Source organism: Malus sylvestris, chromosome 15 (assembly GCF_916048215.2).
Source record: "Malus sylvestris chromosome 15, drMalSylv7.2, whole genome shotgun sequence".
Classification (NCBI taxonomy): domain Eukaryota; kingdom Viridiplantae; phylum Streptophyta; class Magnoliopsida; order Rosales; family Rosaceae; genus Malus; species Malus sylvestris.
Window position 1 is genome coordinate 25265558 of NC_062274.1, and position 15706 is coordinate 25281263.

The 15706-nt window shown below is 36.5% G+C and overlaps 1 pseudogene; it reads left to right on the top strand.

Annotated features, from left to right (window-relative positions):
• The first annotated feature begins 13174 nt into the window (after positions 1 to 13174).
• LOC126603314 (uncharacterized) lies at positions 13175 to 14186 on the top strand (annotated as a pseudogene).
• Positions 14187 to 15706: the final 1520 nt, after the last annotated feature.

The window sequence follows — 15706 nt, forward strand, 5'->3', positions numbered from 1 at the left end:
TCTCTATTCTTTCAGATTTCTTACTTCCATAGAAACCCAGCTAATTCAAATAACTCTAACACGCCCAATCTATTCTCCAAAAATGGCAAGACGGCACTGCTAGACCGTAGTCTAGCTGCCATAGGGATGGAATGGACATCAAGTGATCCCCTTGATGGGGAACCAACAATTGGCGTGCTTAAAAGTTCACCATGTTGGTCAACAAGGTTGCCAAAGATTGAAGGAAAAGGCAAGGTATTGGAAGAGGACATTGAGCCACTGACAGATGGCAGAACATAGGCCTTGCCATGGACTGTCATGGATTCTACTAATTATAAGTCCTCGACATCTTCTGCTATCTCTTGTGTCAATGGTTGCAAATTCCCTGTTATATTTTGACCAACCCGATTCTATTGGAAATGACAAATAATTAACCGAAATCACTGCTAACAACTGAGGGTCTGATACGAAAACCGATTGAAGTAAATACCAGTTAAAGAAGGGGTGCATTGCAGCATCCAGAATGGCAACCATATTCTGCCTAGCCTGCCCTGATAGGATTTGCACAACCTCACTAATAGTCACAACCCCAGCTTCATTTGAGATCTATTCTTGATGATTTTTGTGGAACAAAAAATAATCAGGAAGAATATGGGGGCAACACGTGGATTATAGGGTAAAAAGAGAAAATTACCCTCGAGGAACACTGTAACTCCTACACGCGAGCAGTGGACAACCATTACTCAATCAAGTCAAAAGTGCCCAAAATGGAGAACAACATTTGTCTCGACAAGTTATAGAATTGACGAGCGCATTTGCACATTAGACGACCTTGTTGAATCAGCTATTGCAACACACTAAGATGCAATGTGCCCCAGACGAGGTGTCCTAAAGTAGGACAAGGGCAAACGAAGAACCTCTTCAGCAGCGTCCTGGCAAGCAGCCACCCGACCAACCACGAACAGAGCGTTCGAGCAGTGTACACTCCCGATTGGGCCCCTGAGATAGCGTATACTCCCGTCTTAACGTGCAGATGAGCGTGCACTCTCGACTAGGCCCACGGACGAGCATATATTCATGATTGCGGCCATACTCCAATAGTCAACATGAGCAACCTTCGAAGCGAAGTGTTAATTCACGGCTAGGCTCACAATAAGCATCATCCATCTCACATCGGAGTAGGCAGTACTAATGACGGAGAGAAGTAGTTACTCAGTTTGGCTTAAGTTCAACCAGCAGTTTGCGAAAAATTCCCTCGCTTACTAGGAACAAACCACATGCACCGTAGTCGCGATATAGACGAGCCGAGCAAGTAGAAGAATAGCCTAGACCAGTAGGTGAGACCAGGGGCAGCCGAAAGCTCCTTTACCCCCAACAAAGGTAAATTCTGAAAGAAGTGGAAAGGCTGCTGACCGAGCGATTGTGCGATTTCCAACTGAACAAGGTCACTAACGAAGCACTATGATAGGACATGATCAACATAAGTAGGTCATCATTCATGGACGAGATCGAGCAGGCAGAGCCTCCATGCAAGTTCAGCATGCCACATTTCACATCATTTAAAGGGGATATAAACTCGGAGAGACCTAAAGCACTACCGAAGCGCAATGATCCTCTATCGAAACAACGACGATCTCATTGCAAGATATTCGCACCACTCTACAAGGTAAGGTGCAAGATTGGTTATACACCCTGCCGCCACAATCTATCCAAAGTTTCGACAAATTTTCTTTGGTTTTCACTAAAGAATATTCATCCTATTTGCTCAATCAAGAAAAAATCCTACCACTTGTTCAATGTCAAGAAGAACCCAAAGGAGTCGCTTCACGACTATGTGAAGAGGTTCAAAGCAGAAAAGGAAAAGATAGTTGGATGTAATAACTCGATAGCTATAGCAGCCTTCCAACTCTGGCAGAGAAACATGCACTTTGGGACGAAGATCTAACTCTGGCAGACTCTTTCGCTTTGGCAGAGAAACAAGCACTTTGGGACGAAGTTTGCCGATGCACATTCAAGGAAAATCTGAGTGATCTTGAATATGAAGTCCCCCACTACTCTGAAGGAGATTCAAGGTCTGATTGGATGAGCAGCCGCATCTAAAGCAGCAATAAGCTCTACCCTTATACGAGAAGAGCTGGAGGCCCAACAACCTATATTCCACAGTTCAAAAGTTCTCCTCGATGCGGAAACCAGCTACCAGAAATTCAAAAGCTAACTTTGGCAACAGTTGTTGCAACCTGGAAGCTCAAGTTATACATTCAGATGTACGTAGTCATCTTTATGACACATTATTCCACCCAATCCAGACACACAACAATAAATCACAGACACTGGCGGTGTAAAGTTTTTTTACGAACGCAACAACTCAGCTCAAAAGGCACACCAAGGGTAGATGAACACTAGAAAGACACTCGGAAGCAAGTTTTATCCTCGTCATCCCAGAAGATTTTAGATAGGAGCAACATGTATCGGCAAGTTGAGCACCACTTCCTGCTGTGCATCACACGGCCCCAGCCGACCCTTGCGCCATAATTTAGCTCTAAAGTAGCCCGATACTGGCAGTTCAGCATTTCCTGCTACGTGTAACATGGCCCCAACTCCACGGTTTCAACAATCGTACTAGCCACATTTGGCACTACAAGCGTCACTGGCTCAGATCTAGCAGCCTCATCTTTCTTCCCCTTAGAAGAAGTCAAGTCAATCATAAGCTTATTAGGGCAGACGGACCCTCACGAGCAGCGAAGGAAGTCTTCGGCTTTTTTTTTAGTAGGTAGAGAAAATCTATTTTTTTCACCTTCTTTCGTCCATGACCGTGATCAGATGAGCCAATGCATTCGCCTTGATCCTATTCATCTTCTTTCTCGAGAATAGTCCATATTTCTCTTGGCAAAGAGGACTAAACAGCTAACGCCATTCACGATACTTGGTAGAGGAGCTCAACCTATGATGGCTTTTCCCTCATTTTTTCTCTTCGACCAGCAGGCAGGAAACCTGCATGCCCAACATTCCAGCAGCCTATGAGGTTCGCGACCTCATCATTCCTCTTAATTGCCAGCCTGGCCCGCATTAGGTCTAAAAGCCCAAAAGACATGAGCCATGCAGCCTACCTAGCACTAGGCCCTAGCACCTCAATCTACGACCCCAGTCGCGCAGTTGCCCTTGCCTCTAGCCAAGTTGAGCAGCCCAAGCAGTGGTCCCTGCCATAACATTCCTCGGCCCATGCCGAGCAGACTCTTGGCCCCTGCCAGCCGACATGCTACACCACCTCGATGGTTACCCCGCGACAACACTGTCCAAGAAAAAGACAAGGAAAATTAAATTTTTCTTACCTTGGTGCGGCACGGAGAAGACGAAGAAAGCAACGAAAGACGGTCCTTTGCACGAGAAAGTGTAGAAGATTGCTAGGGGAGGGGGAACAAATATCCTTTAGCTTTCTCTCTTTTGTATGGTAGAATAAATTGCTCTCTAAAGTTGATTTAATCATCTACTTAAGGTATACTTAATTAGACTTTAACAGTGATTTATTTCCCTTTCCTAGAAGGATCTAATTTCTAATTAAAGAGGGAATCTACATCAGTATAGGAAACAATTCTACGTTTCCTAAAGCAAGAAGATCTCAACACCTGTTGCCCTTTCTTGCGAGCAACTTAACAGGTGTGGGTGCATTTGTGGAGCCAAAAATAATCAGGAAGAATATGGAGGCAACACATGGATTCTAGGGTAAAAAGGACAAAATTACCCTCGAGGAACACCGGAACTCCTACGTACAAGCAGTGGACAACCATCCCTCAATCAAGTCAAAAGTGCCCAAAATAGGTATTTATTCAAAACCTATTTCATCCATCCTCGTCAAATCTTCTCCACAAGGTAACCCCCAAATCATTCCTTTTTAATTATATTAATTAGCTAATTAATTGATTTATTATTCAATTAATTTACTAATTAGCTACAAATCATGAATGTCACCCAAAAAACCATCCAAGTGGCCGGTTCATCTCCTCCCAAAGGGGCCGGCCACACCCCTATATAAACACCCTCATTTTCTCAAAAACTCAATTCCTATTCTCTTGCTAAATTCTCTAAATTCTCCATACACTTTTCCTTCAAAATTCTAACTTTGGCATCGAAGGTTCTTTTGTCAAAGCCCCCCCATTCATCGTGGGCACGTGAGACTCTTGGCCTTGACCTAAGGTGTTATTTGTTTTGTAGGTGCAATTTTGTCCATGAACAAGGAGGAAGAAATTTGCATCCACAATTTCAATCCCCAAAATATTATGAGCTTGTCCCATATCCTTCATATCAAAATGACTAGACAATGGTTTCTTGGTTACATTCAATAATTAACATTGGTACTAGCTAACAAAATGTCATCCACATACGAAACCAGAAAAATGAAGATGGACTTCACAATTTTCATATACTTGCAATTGTTAATTTTATTTTCTGCAAAACCAAAAGCTATGACAACTTGATCAAATTTCTTGTACCATTTTCTCCAAGCTTGTTTCAAACCATATATCGATTTGTTCAACTTACAGACCCAATTTTCCTTTCTCCCCTTCAATGAATCCAAGAGGTTGTTTCATATAAATGTTCTTTTCCAATTCTCCATTAAGAAATGCAATTTTTACATCCATCTGATGTAATTTAAGATTGAAATGTGCAGTGAGTGTCATAATAACTCTAAAAGAGTCTTTGGTAGATACTACAGAAAATGTTTCATTATAATCCACTCCTTCTCTCTGAGTGAATTCTTTTATCACCAACCTTGCCTTAAACCTTTCAACATTTCCTTATAATTCATGTTTTGTCTTGAAAATCCATTTGCAACCTATGGATTTCAAGTTTTCTGCATCTTTAACTAAAGTTCAAACTGTGTTTTTGTGCATTGAAACCAGTTGCAACTTTCTATAAACTAGAATTAGTACTTTACATAGCCTCTTTAAAACTTGTAGGATCATTTTCATCACCAATATCATATTCTATTTCTTGCAAATAAACCATGTAAATCTTGTGGATTTTCTCACAACCTGTGAAGGCTCAGGCATACTTGGTAATTACTAATCATGATGTGTTTCTCAAGAGGGAAATATATTGTCTTGAATTATAGTTGGTGGTGTTGGAAGAGACAGTGCAGGTTTTTGCAAGTTGGTACAAGCTCCCACATTTCCACTTATATGTTGTGCATTAACTGTTGTAGTTGAAATTGAACTTGGTCCAATTTGTATAGGAGCCAATGGTAACAAAATGGATTGATTCATCTCAGAAGCATTCCTAATTTCTTATGCATCTTCATTTCTCTCCTAAAAAACATAGGATATGTTACTTGATACACAAGTTTCCTCATAATTTTCAATGTATGGCATTGTGACTTTCTGCAATTCTGGTATAATGACGAGGACAATAAAATCGAAAACCTTTTGACTCCTGTGCATATCCAACAAAGTAACAACTTGTTGTTTTCAAATCCAATTTCCTTTCATTTGGATTGTAGATTCGGGCTTCACATTGATATCCCCATGTATGAAAGTGTGACAAGCTTGGTTTTCTACCCATCAAGACTTCAATAGGAGTAACCTTAACAACTTTTGTAGGCACTCTATTCAATATATAATTTGCAGTTTTAATGGCTTCTCCCCATAAGAACTTAGGCAAGTGGGAGTGTGACATCATACTCCTCACCATTCTTTTGAACGAGGGTTCTATTTCTCCTCTCAGAAACAGCATTGTGAGATGGTGTCCCTAGGGTTGTGTATTGATCAGCTGCAATCCCATTTTTCTAGAGGTATAAGGCAAATGGTCCTTCTAATTGTTTTTCAGCCTCAACTTTGAAAATTTTAAAACAATTTAAAACTTGAGATTTTTCAGAAATCAAATACAAATAAGTGGATCTTGAGAAATCATCAATGAAGAGGACAAAATGTGAGTTTCCACATACGGTTCTAGCTGGAAATGGACCACATACATCAGTGTGAATGATCTCTAAGAGATCATTACTTCTTGTGGCTTGAGTTTTGTTACTAAGATTGGTAGTCTTGCCTTTATAGCAGTCTATACATTCCTCAAAACCATATGGTGAGTTGTATATTTGATGAAAGATATAATGATTGCGTAAAGTGATGATGTGATGTGAAATTATGTGGCTAAAGCTTTGATATTATTCTCATATTTTCTAGCGTGTATAAAATGACATTGCTTAACTGACATATTACATGTTTTACTCACTAAGCAACGGTGGTTGTTGCTCAGTACCGCTCACCCTTTTATTTACAGATGAGTTATTTGACAAAATAGGTGCTAGACGAGCTGAAATTGTGTTAGACGAAAGATTTAAGGGTTATATATATATATATATATATATATATATATATATATATATATATATATTGTACAATTGTAAGGTTTTTCGGATTAGTGGAATAAACAGAAGTTTGTTTTTCATTTTATTTTGCTAGTATTCCTCATGTATATATACTTACTTAGCAATTAAAGTTACAAGCTATTTATGTATATTTATCATACTGAAGTTTCAGTACACGTTGTTGACTCACCATATTGGCTTAGCGTGAGGTGTTATTAGGAGGTGTAGTACGGTAGAGCTGTCTATAGGTGGTGGCATTCTTCCTATCTAAGATTTCATTTGTTTTAGCTTGAGGTGGCAAGTATGTGAATAGGTGTCCTATGCATATAGTTCAAACTAATTGGGGCACAAGCAGAAGCAAGAGAGGTGCGTGCGTGATTCATGTTTTTAGAAGCAGGACCAGTCGACATAAGGAAAAGAGTTATCTTCCTTTGGTTTGAGAACAAATCTGTAGCACCTATATATCTACTCATATTATATTAAAACTATTACTTAGTCCCTAAGTGTTGGAGCGACCTTTTCTACTATAAATAGGTAGTAACGTTTGGTTTCCAAATGTGAACTGAATGGTTTCATATTAAAATTATTACTTAGTCTCTAAGGGCTGGAGCCGACCTTTTCTAATATAAATAGGTGGACCGTTTGGTTTCCAAATGTGAACTTAGTGGTTTCATATTGATATTATTACTTAGTCTCTAAGTGTAGGAGCCGACATCTTCTACTATAAATAGATAGTACCGTTGGGTTTCCAAATGTGAACTTAATGGTTTCATATAGAATATGCATGCAGCATGCCAATGATTTAGTTCTCATAGTTATATATATACATGCGTGTGTGTATATTACACAGAGAGAGATAAAAGAAAGAAAGGAGAAAGAAAGCTAGGGTTATTAAGTTGGATTCATGGGGATCAGTACATGGGTTGTCTTGCCGAGGTTTTAGCTATTGATTGAGGTGAGTGGTTTATGTAAGGTGTGGTGTTCAAACTACTCTTATTTTTAATAACTAAAAACCATGAGTTATCATGTGATTTTACTCTATTTACAAATATCTCTCTATTTCAAGTCAAGCAAGTTGGATTTGGTGACATGCATATTTGAAGTTATTATATATAGTGATGATATGTGGATATTTGGAAATATTATTGAAGTATAAGAACGTTAGTGTGGGATTATCTGAGGGATAAATGTATGGCAAGTCATTAGGATAGAATAATCAATTTAGGGGTTATGTGGTAAGCTACATATTATCAAGGATAACCAACATGTGAAGGGACGATATGATATGGCATGGCATGTGAAGATGAGTTTAATATAAGGGTCATTTTGGTTTCGGTCACTAATCAGCTTAATTGTTAGACTGAAACCTTGTTTGTTTAAATATTTTGATTGAGGTCCTTAGCATCATTTAAGAGATTTAACTCATGCATTTATGCATTTAATATCGCACAAATTATGAAATTTAAAAAATTCAAATAATATTTTTTAAATATAATAAATACGTAAAAATCAATAATATAGTAATATTGTTTTTCACAAAATTATGGCAGAAAAATATTGTACCCACATAATTATTAACATATTTTAAAAAATAACTATTGATATATTTCAAAACATAACTAATTTCAATATTTAGTTTTCTTGAAATTCCAATTTTTTTAATTTAAATAGTTAGCTTTTAAAAACTACAAATTGAAAGTAGTTACCAAGCAAGTTTTCAATTTCAGAAAACATAAAACAAAATTGAAAATGAAATAATGATCAATCGGCCTTGTAGTTTTCAATTTTCATTTCTTTTTAACAGAAAACTAAAGGTCGTTACTAAAATTTTTTAGTTTAAAAAATAAGTGCAAACAAAAACTAAAAATTAAATAATTACAAAATGGTGTCTAGATGTTCTAAGGGTCAAATTGGCTAAACTAGTTGCCACCGTATTGGTGGATATGAGAGCAAAACAAGCACAAGAATAAGCAAAGGAAAGCATTCAGGTCTTGAAGTCGTCCACACTTAAACTCGAAAGACTAAGATGGCACTCCAAAGCCAAAAAAAACTTTGTTCATGAAGAAACAGTCAAGCACTTAGCAAATTATATGCACGAAATTGCAACATAACGAACATGCTAAAGACATTATTTGCAACGAGCAATGCTAACTCGAAGAGAAACTGGCAATGACCCAAATAATGTCTCCCCGGATTTTTTTCTCAACACCATCAACGAAGCTACTAAGAACACTAAAGTAGACCCAAGAAGAGCCAATAACACAGCAATAATAAAACTAAAATACTCAATAGGAGAGACTCACTAATAACTCACCAAGAAGCCTCTTATTAACAGAAATACTAAAACGAAAATAAATCTACAACAATCTATGGGAAGAGAAAATAGTAAGGCGAGGGGAAGGGAGAAGGGCTTTCACCAACCTTAAGTTGGAGCAACGAGCCAGAGTCTATATATTTTGTGGATCTAAGATTTTGGTAAGGAAAATGAGAGAGTTGCTAGCGTAATTTCTTGGGAGCTTTAATGATAAGGGCTCTTATAAAACTTTTTTAAACCAAAAGCATCCGAATAACTTTATTCAATGAAAAGAGAAAAAAAAATACACTAACTCAACTTTATTTAATGAAAATGAAAAAAAAAAAGAGTTTTACAAAATAAAATTTTAAACAAAAACATTCCATGAATTTTTATTAATCATAAAAACAAAAAACAACAAAAGAGGTCCACAAAACAAAACAAAACAAAGTCGTGCAAACCACCAAACCAAGTCCAGACGCGCAGCCTACTCAGAGGCCACACGCAGCTCTAGAACCACCGACTTTTATGTTATAAAAAAAATAGGATCAATTTTTAAAATTCCGTGTCTCATCCCGCCTCCTAATTCCGTGTTTTTTATTTGGTCAACACGTTCGTTGAGTTGTATATATGTGTGCTGAAACTCCGAGTCGCGAAGAAACAACTTACATAACATCCTCAGTTTCTCATCAAGCTAGATTATTTTACTCTCTCTCCGTAAATCCATTGGAATTTCTGTTCTTTCATCAGATTATGTAAGAGAATTGAGTTTTGAGTCTCTTTCTTTTCGTAATTATGTATGTGGCTTTGGTCACGGCATTTTAAATGCGGTTTGTGCTGTGAAACCAGCTGAGGAGGAGAATACAATGTTCGAACACCTCCCCAGAAACATCAAATCCACACTTGACTCTCTACAACCACTCATAAAAAAATATAACCCGAAAGAGGGACTGCAAATTTGCAATACAGATGGAGGAGGGAGCAAATCTTGTTCAAAAGTGCAGCAAAGTTGGCGTGTGGACTTTTGAACAAGATTTGCTCCCTCCTCTGTCTGTATTGCAAAATTTTATAGTCCCTCTTTCGCGTTATATTTTTTTATGAGTGGTTGTAGAGAGTCCAGTGTAGATTTGATGTCTCTCAGGAGGTGTTGGAACACTGTATTCTCCTCCTGCACTGATTTTACAGCATCAACCAGCATTTGAAATGCCGTTCTCAGAGCACCCATTACGACTGAATCCACATACATATTTAGGGAAACTTTGATTCTCTCTCGAATAGAAGAGAGTTTGGTGATAAAAACTAATCTAATCAGCCACAAAAGGTGAAGTGTTCGTCTGGTGCCTGAACCGCCATCAGTTACAGTCAGGTTGGATTTGCCGTTGAAGGAGTTGAAGATGAAGCTCCTTAAGGATGAAAAGGTGTCTATGCTTGTGCTGACTGCTGCTGGAGGATGTGGGAAAACCACCTTGGCTAAAATGTTTTGTCAAGATCAAGAAGTCAAAGGAAGGGGTCCGAGCTGCCTGGTTTCCTAAACGAAGTCATGGCAGTTAATTGGCTGCAACAATTATTGAACGAATCAAAACAAAATCCTCTACTGTACTTTGTCCTGTATGATGTTTTATCATGATCATAGTCCCTTATTGAGAAGTTTGATTTCCTAAAACTTGTTGTTTTCTCTTTACTTTTGTTTTAATTTCCTAAGACTTTTTTGTTTTCTCCTTACTGTGTATTCGGACTAGGGAAATGGAATCATGAAACGAAAAAGGACCAAAGGTTTGTTTGTTGAGGTCGCCCACTACGCTTTCATTGTTATTATTTTGTAGTTGTTGTTGCCGTTGTTAGAAGACCTTTCAAATACACTTTTATTTAGAGAGTATTTTTGTTCACCATCTTAATTTTATCGTAAACTTAATTATCTACTACGTGTCATTTTATTTAACTTTGGTTATTTTTTTTTAAATTAAAAAAATAACATTTAATATGAAAGTTCACTAAAATTAAATGAAATAACACATGACAAATGATTAGCTGTATAACGACATTCACCATATCAACGATGGTGAGCAGAAATGCTCCATTTTATTTATTTACTCCGCTCTGTGGGTTGACTCAGATTGCAGGACGTTTCCAAGAAGAAACGAACTGTCCAATAATTGAAGTGTCCGTTATTATACGAATAATTGGAAGGAATTTATAATTCCATTGATCGATTTCACATTGCTTTTTTATTTGACCACGATAGAATTATATTAAGAATCTATGTGATAAGTTGACTGATTGAAACGTCGCATGTGACGATGCGGTGTAAATGAATGATGAATTTATATTAAAAAAAATATTATTCTTACCTATTTATTTGTTCATTTTTCTAATAGAGAGCTGATTCACATACGTTTGCGAATCATATAAATTATGATACAAGTAGATAATAAATGTAGCATTACTCGTTTATATTTGTTATCTGGATAAAGTAGTTGCACTTGCACTTGATCTGGTATATGCTCCAATCTATACATTTCTTGGAATTGCATGACCGAACTGAGTTTAAATACGTTCACAAAAGATCTAACGATCGGCGGAAGCTCTGCATCAATGTATTCCAATGTGGGTAAAGTGCGGTTTGATCCTGAACTATCATCCCAGTTGAAATTGACCCCCTCTAAACTATTTTTTTGGTAAATTAACCCCCCGAACTATTTAAAATCAGTCAATTAACCCATTACCGTTAGATTGCGGAATCAATTCTATCAAATTCAAGGACAAATTAGTCATTTCATCATTAATTGTTACTTGTCAGCTATAACCGCCAATAAAATTTTGACACATGGACACAAATTAATTCAAAAATATATAACATACTGAGGAAACATAAAAAAATCAAATGTTTACATTGTCTGTTTTCACATGTCATAATTACATTGTTGGTTATAGTTGACAAGTAAGAATTGATGAAGAAAAGACTAATCTTCCTTTGAATTTGATGAAATAGTAGATGAAATCTACCAACAAGGGGTCAACTGGCTTATTTCAAATAGTTCAGGAGGTTAACTTAACAAAAAAAAATAGTTCAGAGGGTTAATTTCAACTGGAGTTCAAATGGCAGTTTACATTTTCCAATGTATTACAGTAGAATTCTTACTTGTAGCATAAGTTAACTCTAGCCGTAGCAAAGGCTTATATATGTAAATTATAATTTTGATGTTCATCATACATTAACATAAAATTTTGGTTTATATGGTAATTTAACTTGATCTCCATTTCTAGATATTCATCCGTTCAAACTGGTTCAGTAGTTCTAGTTTTTGAATTCTCATTTATATTGGATCATAATTTCTATATACAACCACAACAATCTGAGGAAGGTGGGCTAAAATGATTAGAAATCAAATCTCATTTGCTAAACTGATCAAAATTATATATCAACGACATATTGAAAGGCTAAATATCGATGACATATTGAAAGACTAAATATTGACGACATATTGAAAGACTAATCATTTTAGCAAATTTAGATTTCAAAAATAATTATTTTGACTTATTTCCCCAAAAAAAAAATTTCAAAGTCCTCAATTGATAATGAAGGGTAGTATTAACAAATATTTTCAAGGCTTTTTAACCAAAATGGCCTTTGAGATTTGCATAACTCCTCACTTTAGTCACTAAGATTTGAAATCAATAGAAGTGGTCCCTAAGATTTGAAATCAATAGAAGTGCTCCCTGTGTTTGTCCATGATAAATTATTTTGGTCATTCCTTGAAAAATCGCCATTAAATAAGGACCAAAATAACAAAAGTACCCTCAATTTTTGTCAAATCATTTTGGCCCATGGTTTATTAAATTGAGGGTATTTTTTTTAATTTTTGTCCTCATTTAATAGAAATTCTTACGAAATGACCAAAATGATTGATGAAGAATAAACTCAATGACCACTTCTATTTATTTCAAATTTCAGGGACCAAAATGAGGAGGTAGGAAAATTTCAGAGACCATTTTCACTAAAAAAACCTATTTTCAATTAAGATCAACAAAATGATAAAAATGAAAATAAGAGAAGCATATGGTTCTTTTCTTCACATTCAACCTAAAACAAATCACATTTCTTTCTCCGATAATTCTCTTACAAAGCAGGCAGCTCAAACCACCAATTATCATATTTAGTTTTTGTATCCACAAATTTCATTTCTAGCTATACACTACAGGCAATTGGCTTCATTTCAAAGCATTGAAAGAGAAACACCAGTTTTTGTCAATTCTCAAACTTAATTATATAATTTCAGAGAATGCAATCTCCTCTCTTTCCTGAACCTCAACAACAGAATTTCAACTACTATTTGTGACAAGGCGATAATCTACTAAACTATTCTTAGGAGGAACATCCAAACTCAAGTGCAAGGAGACAAACACGCTGTTTTGAAATTTTAAGAAACAAAAAAGAGTAACCACTTTTTTTTTTTTTTAATTTCTAGATCTTTCCTTTTGCATACGTTTCATTTGCAGTATGTCCCTGTGATTAAGAATCCATTTTGTTCATTTCTCAGAAAATGGCGTACTTTTGCAAAATGCCAGAAGAAATGGTGCTGCAGATCTTATCATGGCCTCCTCCGAAATCTCTGCTGTGATTCAAATGTGTTCGTAAATAGTGGTACAAATTCATCAGTAACCCTAGCTTTGTGGATGTGCACCTCTCCAAAATTCATTGGCAAACAAATTTTCATACACAACATGCATCCTTTTCAAGCGTTGCAACCTTAACAACACCAACGATGACTCCATGAAAATTTTGTTGTCACTTCTAGATCCTTGCAAAGACAACAATAGTGATGTCTATTACCTTCAAGATCTCCTCAATGTTCCAGTTTCCTTAGGGCTAAAGCATTAGTATTTGGACATTGCAGGCGATTGTCTTGGAATTATTTGCCTAACATATTACTCTGAATATGTTTTTCTATGCAATCAGGCACTAAAGGAATCCAAGCTTCTTCCGAAGTTGTGCCTTCATCTCACTCCCCTGAAATAAATAAAGATATTGCAGTCCACTGGAGTAGCTGTGGGATTTGGATACGATAAAAAATCTAAAGATTGCAAAGTTCTAAGATCATAATGCATTTCGAGGGTTTTTGGATTTTGTTTCACCCTCACACGGCAGAGGTGTATATTGTAAGTTCAAACTCTTGGACAGAGATCAAATTTGATATGCCTAGTATTGTGGTTTGGTTTCCTTCTTCCCAAATGTACTTCAAGGGTTTTTACTACTGGTTTGCCCTAGAGCTAGACATGCAAACCCTAGATGAAAACTAGAAACTCATCCTTTCGTTCGAGATGGATGACGAATTATTTTATGACACATTCGTGCCAGATAGTGGACAAGATACAAAAGAATATTATGGAAGCCTTACAAAATGAGGAATGAATCTACTTCTTAGGGTTGCCATAGATGAACATGTAGTTTCCGACAATTTCGATACCGGAATGCTTAAAGAACTTCATAATCATGGTGTGCTTTTAGAGCGTTTTCAAGCCTTGGTTTATATATATAGTCTCATTTCAGTATAACTATTTCACATATAAATTTTAATGTTGTAAACGAAACCACTTAAATATCGACAAACATATCAACTGTTAACGTGTTGTTTATTGATGCTATAGAACTTCAACTACATAATTGTCGATATTATGTCCATATACTTGTTTGTTAAAATGAAATTTTATATAAGGAAAGAAAATATCGATGTGACAACATCTTAGTATTTGGCAAGATACATGATATATTGGCCCAAAACTGTTGGATGTTAATGTTTTGTTTTTGAGTGTTTTGTGAGGAATTTCAGTGAGTAATTCTATGAGGGAGCAAGAGGGAATGAGAATAAGAGTGACGGTTGCTTGTCATTGCAGCAACATTCATTTCATATATATATCATCAGAGTAGTAGGGTTTTACAGTCAACATTCTTATCTCAATTTAGGAATAAGACAAGGAACACAACCTAACATTGTACTACTCTAATCTAGGCCTTACAGCACAGTTTCAATCTCAGCCCTTCATTTGTCTTTTGAAATTTAGCTTGAGAAAACTAGTCGTTAGCCTATTTACACAAATCTAGCCATTAGCTTCTTGTTTGTGTAGCTGGAGACTGTTTAACTTCCAACACTCCCCTTCAAACTGTTTCCTGCTTGCATTCCAAGTAACTCCCTGAGATACACGAATCTTTCCTTAGGCAATGCCTTGGTAAAGATATCTACAATTTGCTCTTCTGATTTGCAGTAGAACAGTTCAATCACATTCTTTTGCAAAGCTTCTCTTATGAAATGGTATTTCCTTTTGATGTGCTTTGTCTTCTGATGGAAGACAGGGTTCCTTGTCATGATTATGGCAGATGTATTGTCATACATTAGAGGTGTGGCATCTACTTGCATCTCTCCAAAGTTTTTTAGAACAAACCTAATGATAGGATCATATTTATGCAACTTAGTGAGCTTGTTTCTTGGCATTTACTTAGTTTAATTCTAGTTATTTTAGTACTTTAAGCTATTTTGTGTGTTTGTAGATTCAAATAACAAAGTTGGCAACAAAGTGCTATTTGGAGCATTTTGGAGCATTTTTGGGCCAAGATTGGATAGTGCAAGCATGGAGACATGATGATGGACGTTTTTGAAGATTAGAAGGCTAGAAATCAACACGTGTGTGTGCAAGTGTGTTGACCTACAACTACAAACACTCATCCACTACACCCATTACATCCACTCATTACCAAACATCCATCCACTACACTCATTACATCCACTCTTACATCCACTCATTACCAAACACTCATCCACTACACCCATTCCATCCACTCATTACCAAACACTCATCCACTACACCCATTACATCCACTCATTACCAAACATCCATCCACTACACCCATTACATCCACTCATTACCACAACACTCACCCACTACACTCATTACATCCACTCATTACAACAACATACACCACTACCACCTTAATTAGATGGTGGTCCTCTCCCTAGCCTATAAATACATCCACCATTCACCATAACAAGGGGATAAGAAAAAATCCATCCAAAGACACT